Source organism: Falco cherrug, chromosome 10, assembly GCF_023634085.1.
Source record: "Falco cherrug isolate bFalChe1 chromosome 10, bFalChe1.pri, whole genome shotgun sequence".
NCBI classification, from domain to species: Eukaryota; Metazoa; Chordata; class Aves; order Falconiformes; family Falconidae; genus Falco; species Falco cherrug.
This window is the reverse complement of record NC_073706.1, coordinates 590,092-604,052: the sequence shown is the minus strand read 5'-3', so window position 1 is coordinate 604,052 and position 13,961 is coordinate 590,092. Positions and strand designations below refer to the sequence as shown.

The 13,961-nt window shown below is 53.4% G+C and overlaps 1 protein-coding gene across 2 annotated transcripts in view; it reads right to left on the bottom strand.

Moving 5' to 3' along the window:
* Positions 1 to 12,210, bottom strand: part of CHD6 (chromodomain helicase DNA binding protein 6) — a 92,961-nt gene extending 80,751 nt beyond the window's left edge. For both annotated transcript variants that reach the window (XM_055721637.1, XM_055721641.1), the window contains exon 1: positions 12,017 to 12,210. The gene's annotated coding sequence lies outside the window, so the exon portion shown is untranslated. The remainder of the gene's footprint in view (positions 1 to 12,016) is intronic.
* Between the last annotated feature and the right edge of the window lie 1,751 nt (positions 12,211 to 13,961).

Below are 13,961 nucleotides of genomic sequence, written 5' to 3'. Positions count from 1 at the left end.
CCAACCAGCATGCGCACGAAGACATGGCACTCCAGCTTGTTGCTGAAGAGAGGAAAACCAGATCTGAGCTCACCCTACAATGTATTTCTCTCATCAACTTCAGGGACAGCTCAAGATGAGGGGACACACCGCTCCCAAGTGACACTGGGGGTTGAGGGGTGGCCGTCTGCAGAGTGGGGATGCACCACCATTAGTTGCATCCCCTTCCCCACCATGGTATGCACCCAGCATTAGCTGCACACCTTTCCCACACCATCGCTCTGCTGCCCTGGTGTGCAGGAGCTGCCAGGAGCGAAACAGGTTTCTCAAGCCTATGTCTGTTGTCTTCTGATCAGCAGGCCAAGAATCTCACTCCAAACAGTTATTCATAAGCCCCAGGCAGTGGATTTTAATCCTAAACATCAGCAAGGCAAAAACCAGAGGAAAAATAGAACACATCTCTACAGTTCAGTACGTATGCAGACAAGAAAAAGAGAAAGGGGGTAGGCCAGGCCTGCCCAGCCTCATAGCTGGCACCGAGCAGGCTGGGCTCCTACAGACAAGCAGGCCTGTGACCACCCTTGGCGGTGTCAACGGCCAGGATTTCATGGGTGAGGGTGCACTGCTGTGTGCATGAACACATGCAGCACTCCTACACAAGCAGGGGACCGCAGCAGCTCCTTGTAAGGCGGCACCTCACCAGCACAATTTGCATGCCCTGTCAAGAGCATCAGCAGCTCAAGCTCCTGCCACATAAGCAAAGCCCATCGCACTGATGTGACATTTTCCAGACCTCTGCTCCCCATTAAACACAAACACGCTCTGGTGTGGCATTCAACCCTGTCCACCACACAGGCCAAATTAACTGCCCTGTCTGCCAAATCTTAACAAGCCATTTCCCCATCACCAGTGCCAAGTTTTCCTTCTGCTTATTCACCAGTCCCATCATGTTGACCAGCAAGCCAGCAAAGAAGGACATGAACGGGGTTTCCAGGGAACAGACTGTGCCAGTGGCCATAAAGCCTTCACACTTATCCCATCACACTTCCAGTACTTAATTTCCTACTTTAAAATAAGGGAAAACACAGTACCTGTATCCATGTGCTACAGGAGAGCCCCAAGCTGCACAGGCCCATAAAGCCTATGGCAGACTGCCACTTCCACAGCTTCCCGCAGAGCCCTCCTACCCCTCCGGTACCCCACTGCAGGCAGCAGGCAGGCAGCTCGCAGCCTCTCTCCTTGCCTGCCGGGAGCCCAAAGCACAGTCCTCACAACAGCAGCGCAACACAGCTGCAGGACCAGCTTGCCAGTAACCAAAAAGATGCCTGGTGGGCAGCTCCCCTTCCTTAGCCTGCTCCTCCACAAGGCAAGGAGCCTTGCATACCAAGGGGAGTATGTGCTGTGGCTGCCAAGGAGACTCTGCAAAGCGTCAGGTCAGAGTGACAACACAAGCCTAGCTACATTCTAGATGGAAACAGACAAAGTAGCTCCGAGGACACACTTTCTGTGCTAGAAGCAGGCTCTCTTCTCTGAAGTGTCTGGCTGTTACCCCGAGCAGATGGGATAGTGGGATCAGCTCCTGCTGCCTTCCTGCACCAGTGGTCATGAGGAGCCAGACTTCCCAGTAGCATAAGAAAAGCCTCTTCCGAATTACTGGGCCCATGGGAGCACAGGGGTTACTGCCAGCTGCTTCAGAGGCTTCTTGCAACAGGGCAAACCATTCAGCTGCTCTCCAGCTATCAGGAGGGATATAGAGATTTCAGCAGAAACCAGCACCCTGCACACTCTGCACATTTTCCTGCTGCCTTTTATTTTTCATGCGCAAGCACTCGGAACTTCACTTAGCTGCCCAAGTCCATCCTCAAGGTCACTGGCCCTGTAAAGATGCCACCAGGCACATAATTTAGCCCACAGCACCTTTATTAGTACAAAAGGTATACAAAGGCCAGCTCAACCAGTAGACCTTGACAGCTGGACAATTCAAAGAACCTTTTATAAGGTTACTGCTTGAGAGCTATACACACTGAAGAGCACCAAACTCAAGCTATCCCATGGCAGACTGCCAAAAAATGAGACGGCATTCCTGAAAGTATGGATCTTCCCCTCTTGCTGTTGTTAATATCCTGCACAGCAAAGTCAAGCTGTCAGAAAACAGCTTTGCCACAATGCAAACAGCTACTCAAAGGCAATCAGAGCCCTTTGTGCCTCTATTTTCCAACTGTAGAATGGGGGTAAAAATCAGCCTTCACAGCAGAGCTACTGAGAGGATGAACAAGCACTTGCAACGCACCTCAAGACTTGGCTGTAGATATACATGAAGAGCACAACTGACACCCAGAGCAGATTTTCTGCTGGGATGGCACAGCATCACCAGCCACAGCTCCAAATGGTGCCAGAGACCCTACTGCAGAGTCTAGTACTGATGAAAATCATCCTTTTTGGTTTTTCTGTCAGTCTTCTCCAGTTGAAACCCCCTGCCATAGACCTCCATAGCGGATCACCTTTACCTCTGCCAACCATGCAGCTGGTGTCCCCATACCCCCATTTGCTGTTGTTACCTGCTGGCTTTGTATTATTCCCTATTGCCCCCTTGCTATAACCACAGTGAAATTGTGAACGAGGCTTTACACCCTCCTGCCAGCCTGCCCCTGCTACATCTACTGAATAGCCCATGGGAATGTGCCCTAAGAAACATATCCAAGTCAAGACCTGAATGAACTGTGAACAAGCCACCAGCAGCTGGGCCACGAGAGCACATTCAGTGCTTTTCCAGGGCCTCAGAAGCAGGATGGATGCCACTGTTTTGCCAAATGCCTTGTCCATGTACAGCAAGTGGAACAGGGAGGGGTGTACGGTGCATGAAGCAAACTCAGGGCCTGCCTTGCTTGGCCTACCATGGCCACATCTCACTCCACAGTTATTGAGCACAGGCACTGAAGGTTGATTCGAAGCTACATTGGCTTGTGGCAAGTGAGCAGCTCTCCTTCAGGCTAGGCAGCACTGCCATCTTGGTCCTAGGGGTCTCAAAACCCAGGTGACAAAGGAAGCTCAGCTCAACTGTATGCGAGAGAGCACAGACTAAGGTTGGAGGAGGAGTAGAAGGGACCTCCAGGAGTAAAATGACATTTTGCTACACTGCTCACTCCCCAAATACAGGGCATCTCCACTAGCAGTTTACAGAGGTCACTTACTTGATGCTGCCCTGCTGGAGGGGAGCTGCTGCACATGCAAAGGCTGCAACTGCCCTGCCAGTGCTGCAAACCCAGGCCACCCTGCCCCAGGAGAGGGCAGAAAGGTTGGCTGGCAAGACCCCTGCCAGTGACACTGCCAGGCACTGGGGAAGCCAAGCTGTTCCTCAGCACCCAGGAAGGCAAAATCCCAAACAATCACAGCCTGAAAGTTTACTGTATGCTGTGGTGAGGTCCCACAGCTCATGGCATCTGTTCTGCCTGTACATCCTAAGAGCAACTAGCAAACCCTAGCCCAAAATAGCAACAGACAAAAATCTGCTGTTCCCTAGGCCCAAGAACTTTCACACTGAAGCATCAGACCTGTTTTCCCAAGCACCTAAAGAACAGGGAGAGAAAGCAAAACGTAGCTAACTACCCAAGCAGTGTCACTACCCCACAGTCCTCAGGAACACGTCCTTACAATGCACCTCCACTTCAACTGCTCTGCCCTGCGAGGACTGTAACTCCGTCATTTACCTCCAAGGGCTTCCAGTTTATTTTGAATTTAACTCTCTAGGATAAAAGTTCTCCACGATGTCAGCTGAAGCTACTTTGAAGAACAGTCTCCAGAATCCAGATGCCATCTGTAAGGAAACATTCCTCTCAATCATCATAATGCTTCCTTGCATTTGTGCCTTTGCACCATCCCAAGAAACACTCCAGCATGGGAGGGAGAGCGAAGCACTAAAATAGAGATTAATCGATTCCTTGTGTGCAAATGTTTGGCATTCAGCAATGCCAGGTTTGGTTCCCTCCTCAGCTACAGGGCAATTCTTTAACATACTTGGGTAGCCTTTTTACACAGCAAGCACCCAAAGCCCTGCCCAGACATGCCGCAAGTAAAATGCTACCAAAAGCACATATGGAGAAGTAGCCCCTTCTTGTCCCAGCTCATGAAGCCCTTCAGCTTAGGGAGCAGTGGAGAGAGCATCAGCCTCGCAAGGCTGGAGGTCCACACTTGCACAGGGAAGGAACCCACCTGTCCTGTCAGAGCATGCCCAAGCTGCAACCACCGACACTGTCGGCAGAGCACCACCTTTGTAGCAGAGCTGGGACCTCTGCACACAGCAATCCCCTTCAAACAGCACATGGGCAGAGCTGCTATGGGTCTCTCCTGGAGTCAAGTTGCATTAATTCCAGGCAGACACAGAAGATACCCACCATGTCCAGGACTCTCCTGGCTAACCAGCACCATCTTCATGGCATCAACTAGCCAGGAGGCAAGCATGTGGCATCAGCTGCATCAAACTACCGTGAGACTCTTGTCCCTGCCCACCTGGCAGGCCTGCAGACATCATTCTGCTTTGACATATAGGAACATGAAGACCAGGCAAGCAAATTCTGGACACAGCAGCAGAGCACGGGTCCCACAGACTCATGTCCTAGCCTACTCTTACCGCACGTACCTGTCAGAAGTCTATGCCAACATGGTTTTCACATCTCCTCTCCCTCTGTAGCTAGATGAGCTACTCATTTTCTGACCCCTTCCTTCAACAGACATCTCTGGAGGAACTAGCATACAACAAAGTCCAGAAATCCACTTCCGCTCTGTCAAACATCTCTCTCCCCCAGCTCAGGGTCACAGAAAGAACAGGAGGTAGAACTGGATCAGGAAAAGGTTTACAAGCACTGTTCAGAACTCCTCAGCCCCAATATCACAGCCCACTCCAAGTGGCCAGCAGAGAGCCCCTCTAGACACCAGAGAGCAGCATCTGCAGATAACCACATCTCCACACACCCGTGCTATGCCCTGTCAGATGTAGGCACAGCTGTACGTATTCAAACACACATGGCCTGCAAGCCTGCAGAGTCACACCTTGCTACAGGACTCCTGCAGAGGCCACTCTTGTTGAAATTACAACTACAAAAGCTTCAACGAGCCTGTGCCCACAGTGACCCGCTCCTGGATTCAGGACCCTGGCCCTCACTCCCAAAGCACAAAGTGGGACTGGCCCAACTCCAAAACAGCTATGTTATTCTCGGACAGAAATCCCTGCCCTGGAGCAAGGAGGTGGAGCAGCCACTGTGACTGGCCCACAAATCTGTAACCACTTCTCTGAAGAAATCAGAGTAACCACAAACCTCAGCACCTTCACACTAAGCGCAAGCCTTGTTTCAGTCAGTCTCCCCACATCATTACCGCACAGCGAACAAACAGAGCACAGTCTCTGCTGTCTGCGGTGGAGGAGAGAAACCTGCCTTTATGTATGCACAAAAGTGCATGCCGGGAAAAGCTCAGATACCCTGGTGAGGGGCACCCTACGGGGACTGAGAAAGATCACTGAGAAACCGGGCTTTGCTTGCCCTAAAGCAACAAGCAGAGAAGCATATAAATAAGAGCAATATGCTGTGCATTCCCACACCCCACTGCTCTCCTTCCCAGCCTGAGTGAGCACACGGTACAGCAAGGATGCACCATGCACATATATAGAAGTCATCATGAGAGAATGGATCTCTCTTCTCTGATCTTCAATTAACAGACACCTAACACTTAAGCTTCATTTTATCTTAAGTATACTTTCAGTTCAACCAAAGCGGAGGAACCATTTAGGGTTAAAGGTGCTCTGTGCACAAGACCTAGAGAACTCAAGGCAGCAGCTCACACAAAAATAGCAGCTTTCACAGCATGTCTATAGCAAAGCACTAATGTTTATTCTTGTATCTAGGACTAACTTTAATTCTGCCTCAATGCACATATATAACAAGGCACTAATGTTTCTTAAAGAACCAATACTTCACCTACCTATATGTCAAAAAAGTGAAAGTTCCCCATAACTTTGCACCACTCTTGTTCCTCTGTAGCACACTAGCACATTATTGCTAATGCTGGATTTCACCTTCAAAAGTAGCCATTGAGCGCAAGTTAAAATGCAAAATGAAAACCAGAAAGCACATACAAGAGCTTAGTTATCAAATTACCTTCATGACTTCTGAAGGGAGATGTAACAACTGGAAGTTTTATGAAGGAAACTCAACTACAGCCACATAACAAATGTCTATTTCTAGCGCAGAGGGACCAAAATTCCCAGCAGTGGCTGCTAACCTGGAAGGCCTGGTAGCTGAAGTCCTTCAATTAGCTGAAGTCCTGCTTCTGCCTTCAAAGAAATGCAAATGAGATACCTCCCGGGGTGGGAAGGGGTGAAAGGTCTTAGAGCCTAGGGAGTTTTAGCAACCCTCAGGGAAGTAAGGTCTGACATTCCTTCCTCCCCAGGCACACTGCCAGCAGGCCAGTGTCAACAGGACAAGGGCCTGGGGTCCCTCACAGCATGCTCATGCTTTTCTACCTACGCGCCAGTGCAAGGGCTCCCAGGCCACAGTTTAAACACATGCTTTAGGACCACCTAAGATACTGAATGAAACAACCTTGCACCTCCACTGCCTACCTATCCCTCCCCTTGCAATGACATGCACGTTAGTAGGGATATGTAGCCCATTCACAGGGCTGGGACAACACCAGCCAGACCCCAGATATTGCCTCCTTTTACTCTAATGCAAAGCAGGGCTCCATAAATCTCACACTTTTATGGAAACGTTTAGGAAATGCAAATACTCTGCAAATTGACACTGACAAGTGTCACTTCCCCCAAATGTAACTTTCTGCTGCTTTCGGCACAGTCACCCCAAAAGAAAGCAATAGTTACCTGTATTTTAACACAGACTTCCCATAAGAACTGAGCCAAACAGCAGAAAGAGCCAGACAAGCATCAGAAAGTTTCACTAGAAGAGGTCTAAATCACAATTTAAAAAAAATCACAATTAAAAATTTAAAATCAAAATTAAAAACCAAAAAAAACCCCACCACAAACAACCAATCCAAAAAACAACCACCCCAAAACAACCCATTGGACAACACTATCCATATAAATGCAATCTTACAGAATCACTGAATGGGTTGAGTCAGAAGGGACCTTACAGATCATCTGGTTCCAATGCTCCTGCCACTGGCAGGAACACCTTCCACCAGACCAGGCTGCTTAGAGCTGCATAAAGTTAGGGCAAAGGCAGGACTGCAGAAGACATGCTGTACCTCTTAGGATAAATTTTAATAATGTCGTTGTCAGACTGCTACTGAGCAGCATCCCTCACAGGGAAATCAGGGCTGGAAAATGTGATGTACACCCCATGGCCAAGCCAACATCTCATCATCATGGTAACACCCACACTCCTTTATCCATACCCAACGCACCTCCGCAAGTACATTTCTAGCACCCATGTGAAAACAAATAGGGACCGGGACTCGGTTCCCACACCGCTCACTTTCTTTTCTGGGCTGAAAAGAGTGGTTTGCTCCTGTTAGAGCAGGATTTGTGCTCACTACAGGCTGGGAATCCCCTAGAGGCAACAGGCTGCAGCACTGAAACAGCAGGCACCCCTTAACCTCAAGGCAGCACTTCCTCTGCAGGGGGATGGTCCATGCACAAAGGACAGGTCAAGTGCTCCACTGACCTCCTTGGTGCCAATGCGACCAAGGCCCTCAGCTCCTCAGCAAGCACTGGGCCCAAGGGCAGTCTAGGGCAGGATCCCTACGCCCAGGCACCAAACTCTCCCAGCTTTTAGCTGACTTCCCGAGGAGCTGAGCATGCTCAGGCATTCCCCAGAGCACAGCTACATCCTTTCCCCAGGCTAACTGTCAGGGACCTGCCTCACACACTAAAGCCCAGCTACAGCGTGCCAGGTATTTCCTACTTCTTAGGCTGACAGGACACATCCAACATAACAATACTAAAAATTAATAGCCACGTATTGGCAGATTGCTAGGCTGCATACCAGATTTTCCCATATAAGGGAAAGCTGAAGGCATTGTCCTATCACACAGAAAACATACTGCACCAGCCCAAGATATTAGAAAGCAAAACCAGAGTCTCCTCGTGTCACAAGCTGACACCCACAGCACCAAGTTTTTCCCCTTTTGCTGATGCTTTGGTCAGCTTTTCCCAGCTCTGTTATTTCCACCAGGGGCTCGTGTCTGAGGATCACTGGAGGCTGACTGGGGCAGGTGCTACTCAGCACAGCATTTGCAGCTCAATGCACTTTTTTAGAGGATTTTGGTTCCACCACCACCACGCTGGCAACGCAGGCACTGACATTGCCACTGTTCCCAGGGTGAAGTGTAACTCTGCTTTCATGGGGGTTTAGGGAGCTGAGAACCCACCATACAAACCCTGCGCACTGTCACCAATGCTCTGCTCGCAGCAACCAGTGCTACTCAACTACATATAGACCATTCACCCAGTGCATCATCTCTCCCCTTCACACAGCTTGGTGGCCCCCAACAACAGCTCTGCTTCTGCCTTCACAGACCATGACAAAGTCACCAACACCACAGACCGATTCCACTGTCCCAAGTAAGAAAGTGGGGACAAGAGAGGAGAAATGCTTTCACAGCTACTTACAGGAGCAATGAAAACAAGCCATCTCAGCTCCCCTGAAGCCCAGTGAGACATCCAACCATTGTGCTTGCCAGTGTCTCTTAAAGACAATTTCAGAGAAGCCTCTCCACATGTGCCTGCTTTCCAGACTTAACACACCAAGTTCACATTCCTGCACCAAGGGCTCACTCGCAGTGCAAGGCTGATCAACCCTCTCCCCCCCTTCGCAAGGGCAAGCTACTCCTGCACACTGGTTACCAGCTTCATGCAAAAAACAAAGGCCTGCTCTGGCAGCTGAGCTCTCAGCCTTGCTATCTTGCTCACTTTCTTGTGCAAACCCCCCTTGAAATAACACAAACCATTAAAGTGAAACACTTTACATTATCCACCTATAAAAGTTTATGTCTTTGGAGAAGCTCTTGTGAAAATTTGAAAGGATCTATCAAGGTTGTGATTACACTTCGGGGGGGGGGGAGGGGGAGCGGGGGGGGGGGGGTGGGGTGGACGACGACGGAAGACAGAGCTTTGCTTCCTGTTAAAAAAAACGTAGTAAAAAGCAATCAGGAAAACAAGACATTCCTCTGAAAGCCTCCCCCACCAAGCCACTAGAAATCAACAGACCCTGAAAATACCCACAGTACTGCCCATCGGGGCTAACACTGGCACATCCAGGGCCAGCTGCTCAAAGACCAGCAGCTTAGACGGAACCACTCTACCCTAACACCAACACACAGGCCGATGGAGGGAGAGGTAAACTCAAGCCGACAAAAAGGCATATACTACCAAACCAGGCAGCAGCGCTCAGAACAAGGTAACAAGGGCCCCTGACAGCACCTTCTGCAAGAAATGCACATTATCCACACACTGCAAGCATTGAGAAACAGCAAAAGAGCTGCCTTAGTTTCACAGATTCACACAAGCTAGTTTTTAACACATCCATACCAGCCTGCAGCAAGGGGCTGCAATTGCCTTCTCAGCAACAGGGCAATCAACATTTCTGCTTGGAGGAATGAGACAATAGGCAGAAATAAACAGCCACAGCTGTGGGATGGCCTTCAAACTTTACAAAAGTGAAAGTGAACCAAAATCAGTCTTTCTTCAAGTCCCCTCATTGACTTTGGCCTTTATTTTAAGAATAATAATACATACTTTCAGTTCTGCTGCACAAGGTACACGCAGACATTTTGATCAGATGCCACTCTACTAATTATCATGCTTTACAGCTTGAAGCACTCGAGGGGCAACATTCAGTCAGCTTCACCCTGCCACTGCTGCATGCTTCCCATCTTTGCAGAGAAGGAAACTCAGCAGCACATCCAACACTCCTGAAGGACCTGCAAGTTTAGGCAGCTGTACCAATTTGGAGATGATGGACAGAACTAGCTTTCCAAAAGCAAACAGACAACATTGAGCTCTGTTGGGGAATAGGAATCAATTTTCCACTAAACAAGTGGGAAAGGAACCCAGTGGCAGCCCTGAACAAAACCAACCCAGTCAGAGGCCAGAAGCCTCAAGAGAAACAACCTATTTACTCCAGGAAGAATTTATTCCTAGAGAAAAAAATATGCTGTTATTGCTTCATACTTTAACAGCCAGACCAAAGCAACAATTTCTCTGCAAAGAAGCACAGCAGAGCTCCCGTGTGAATGAGTTAAACAAAAGGCGAGGAGAGGTGAGGCTGCACATATTCCTGTGCCATCACCTGAACAGAGCCCAAAAGCAACAGCAACACTTCACGGCAAGGAAAATACTCACAGAGTTTAGCGTTCCCTCTGGCAACACCCTAATCCAACTGAACACACACCAGTTAAAAAGACACAGGCAGCACCAGCCGCCAAATACCTGTAAGCCCTGCAACCGAAGGGGTCAGGGATAAACAAACATCTAGCAACTGCAGCCACATCTCTCTGCCCACGAGAACCCTCTGGAGGCCCTGGGAGGCCAGGGACTGCAAAGGGGTGCTGGAGACTTCTGTACAGACCTATGGGATGCTTTGCACAACCACAACGAACCATCTCCACCACCTCCTCTCATTCTCCAACCCCAAAAGCATTTGCTGCATTTCCCATGTAGGAGGTAAACAACAAAAAAGCCTGAGCTTTTGTCTAAAATGCATCCCAAGTCACTGAGGAAATAAACCAAGCACTTTTCATAGCAAAATTACTGAAAAGCTCCATCACATCAGAGGCCAGCAGCAGACCAAGCAGAACCAGCTCCCTGTGTGCCGAGGCAGCCTGCCAGGCCCCCGCGGTCCCCGACTTCACTGCAAGTTTAGAGTAGTTGTCAGGAAGGCAAATCGATAAACGGAGAAAACATGAGCAGCTCCAAGACGGGGTGTGCACGCTAGGCAGCAATACTCACAGGCCATTTCTCTTCATCTTTCCATATCCTGCTTGCGTGCACTTCCCTCACTGCGTTTACCCTACAAACCTCACTGATCGAGGCTAAAATCCACCTCAATCGCCAGCCCAAGCCACTGGTGAGCACAGGGCAAACCCCACCACGAAGCCCCCAAAACAGCGCACACGAGGCTGGACAGGGTGACGACGGCGAGATGACTGCAGCGCGAACGAGACGCGACTCCAACGTGACTGCGATGCCTCTGTTGTGACATGGCTGCAATATCACAACAGATCCGCGCCCGCCCCGCGCGCAGCGGCCCGGGTCCCCGACTGCGAGGCCGAGCGGCGGGGGGCGGCCCCGGCCCCCACTACCCCCTTCCCTCTTCATCACCCCGGGGGGCGCCGCGCAGCGAGAAACCCGCGCCCCGGGGCCTCCGGCCCGCGCGGGGACCTGCTTCTCCCCCGCCCGCCAAGTTTAAAGACTCAATTATCGATTTCCTTGAGCACTGCGGCCGGAATGACGGCGGAGAGATGCCCCGCGGGCAGGCGCCGGCACCCCGCATCCCCCCGTCGCGGCGGCCGCGCAGTTCGGCGCGGGGCCGGGGACCTCACTCCCCCCTCCACGGTCGGGAGGAGCCTCGGCGCAGCGCCGGGGGGAGCCCGCCCCGCCTCCGCCCCCGACCCCCCGCACGCCCCGGGGCCGCCGCGGCTGCGTGGGGGGCCCGGACCGACCGGCCCGGCGCCTGCTAGGCCCGGCCTTCCCCGCACCCGCCGGGCCGGGGGCGGGCGGCAGGTCGGGCCGGCGAGAGGTGCCGGGGCCGCGGGCCCCCCCCGCGCCGCCGCCACCGGCGGCCCCGCGCCCCGGGGGGCGGGGGAGGGCGGCGAGGGGGACCGGGGGGGCGCGGCCGGAGCCATGACAGGGCCAGCGGCCGCCCCGGCCCCGCCGCCCGCACCGCGGCCCGCACCGCCGCCGCCGCCACCGCCACCGAGTTCATTCATAGCGCCGCCCCGGCACGGCCCCGCCGCCGCCCCCCGCCCCACCGCCGCCCCCGGCCGCGCCGGGCAGGCGAACCCAAAAGTTCGGGGCAGAACTTACCTAAAATGGCTCCTCGGCCGCCCAAATACAAACAGCTATTATTTGGTGAAGTTTAGCCCAGCACCCTGCAAGGACACCCTAACCTCGCCCGGGCACGCCCCCGCTTAGTGCCCATTGGCTGCCCTCCGCCGCGCGCCGGTGTCCATTGGTAGGCCGGCCCGTCAGCCGCGCGGCGCCCGCGCTAAGCTTGGCTGCAGCGCGCCCGCCGCTCGCTCCATTGTGCTCCTGTTTGCACCGATGAGAGCGCGGCAGCGATTGGCCGCGCCGCCGCCCCCGCGCACCGCCCCCCGCCGCCGCCGCCCCGCCCGCGCCCTCCACGTCCGCGCCCGCTATCCGTTCCCCGGATGTGAACCGGCCCGGCCCGGCCTGCGGCGGACGGCGCCCGGCGCGGGGCTGAGTGCGGCCTGCGGCCGGGCCGCGCCGCCGGGGCTCGCCTGAGGCCTTGGGAGGTGGCGAAGGCGCCCGGGCGGCCCGCTCGGAAAGGCCGCGGGGGCAGATCCGGGGGACCGCCGGCCTCGAGGCACGGAGCGGCGGGCCCGGGGCACGGGCCGCCCGGCAAGGGCCGGGCCCGGGGCGGCTGGCAGTGAGACAGGCCCGCCGCGGCCCCGCACCAGTAGACCTGGCTGGGGCGCCTGGGCCCGCTCGCACGGCGGCCGCGAGCTTTGCGCGGCCGCCGCCTGCTCAGCACCCGGCGCCCGAGCGGCAGCACCCCCTGGCCGCGGGGCCGCGCCCCGCCGGGGCCCGGGGACGCGAGCGGTTTGCCCGCTGGGGAAGGGCCGCCGGGCCGGCAGCCTGCAGGCACGCTGTCCTCCCGGCTGACACAAAGATGCCCCGAGCAAGTTCTCTCCGGCATCAGAAGTAAACTCTGCTGGAGCTAATTAGCTCTGCTGGGACTCTGGGCTGATTAACCGAGTGCAGCGCCGTCTGAGTGCAGCCATCCTGCTTGCTGGGCCCCAGGGTGGTGCTGGCACAGCCCTGCACTGCAGCCGCTGAAGTCCTGGCCTGTTCAGCACCAGCTGGCACTGATGTCCTGTGCTGTCCATCCTGCACATTCCCTTTATGCCTCCCAGCTTTCCCCAGGTGCTGTTCCCTTGGCTATAGAGCTCTTCTGCCGGTCATGGAGGGCTCCCAGGCAGAGCAGGCAGCACCTCTGGGCAGTGTTGGCACGCTCTGGGGATGCCTGTCACTGCATACATGTACATCAAATACAGAGGACATGGCCAAGGGATAGTTCTATCACAGAGCTACACACACCCCATGCCATGCCTCCTCCAGGTCCGCTGCATAGACCAGTATAGTAGCATTGTGCTCCTCCCAGCAAGGCAGGATTTTTTTCTCTGCAGCATTCCCATTTATCCTTTCTTGCTCTGGAAAGCAGGATTAAGTCCCGAGCTCAGCTAGTCCCAAATCCTCCTGCACGCAGGGCGAACACCTATGAATGCAGGACGCTCAGCTGAACAGAGCTGGGATCAAGCATCACCTGGAGCCACACCTTCCTGCCAGCCTTTGGGACCACCGCCTTCTGATCTGATTTGAAATAATAATATTATATCAGTAATAAAAACAGTATTATTGTTGTCACTGCTGTTGCTGTTGTTATTTGTGCCTATAAAGAGGGATTGTGACAGTCTCTCTGGACAAACTCCTCTGCTCAGGACACTGTGGTACCTTGCTGTCCACAGGGGACTTGCCTCCTCCTGGGGAGCACGGCCAGCTCTGCATGAGGATGCACAGAGGGGCCGTTGTTACCTGCATCGATACCTGCTATGTTGCAGGTGGAGGATACTGTGCTGTCCACTGCATGCATGAACACCCACTGTGGCCCTGATTTACAGATGTGCCCCACCCTGAAAGAGAAATGTCTTACTGTTATGTACTTACCTTGAAACCAATGTTAACTGGAATCAGGAAAAGCAAAATGCAAACGAAGTTGGTTGCTCACAGC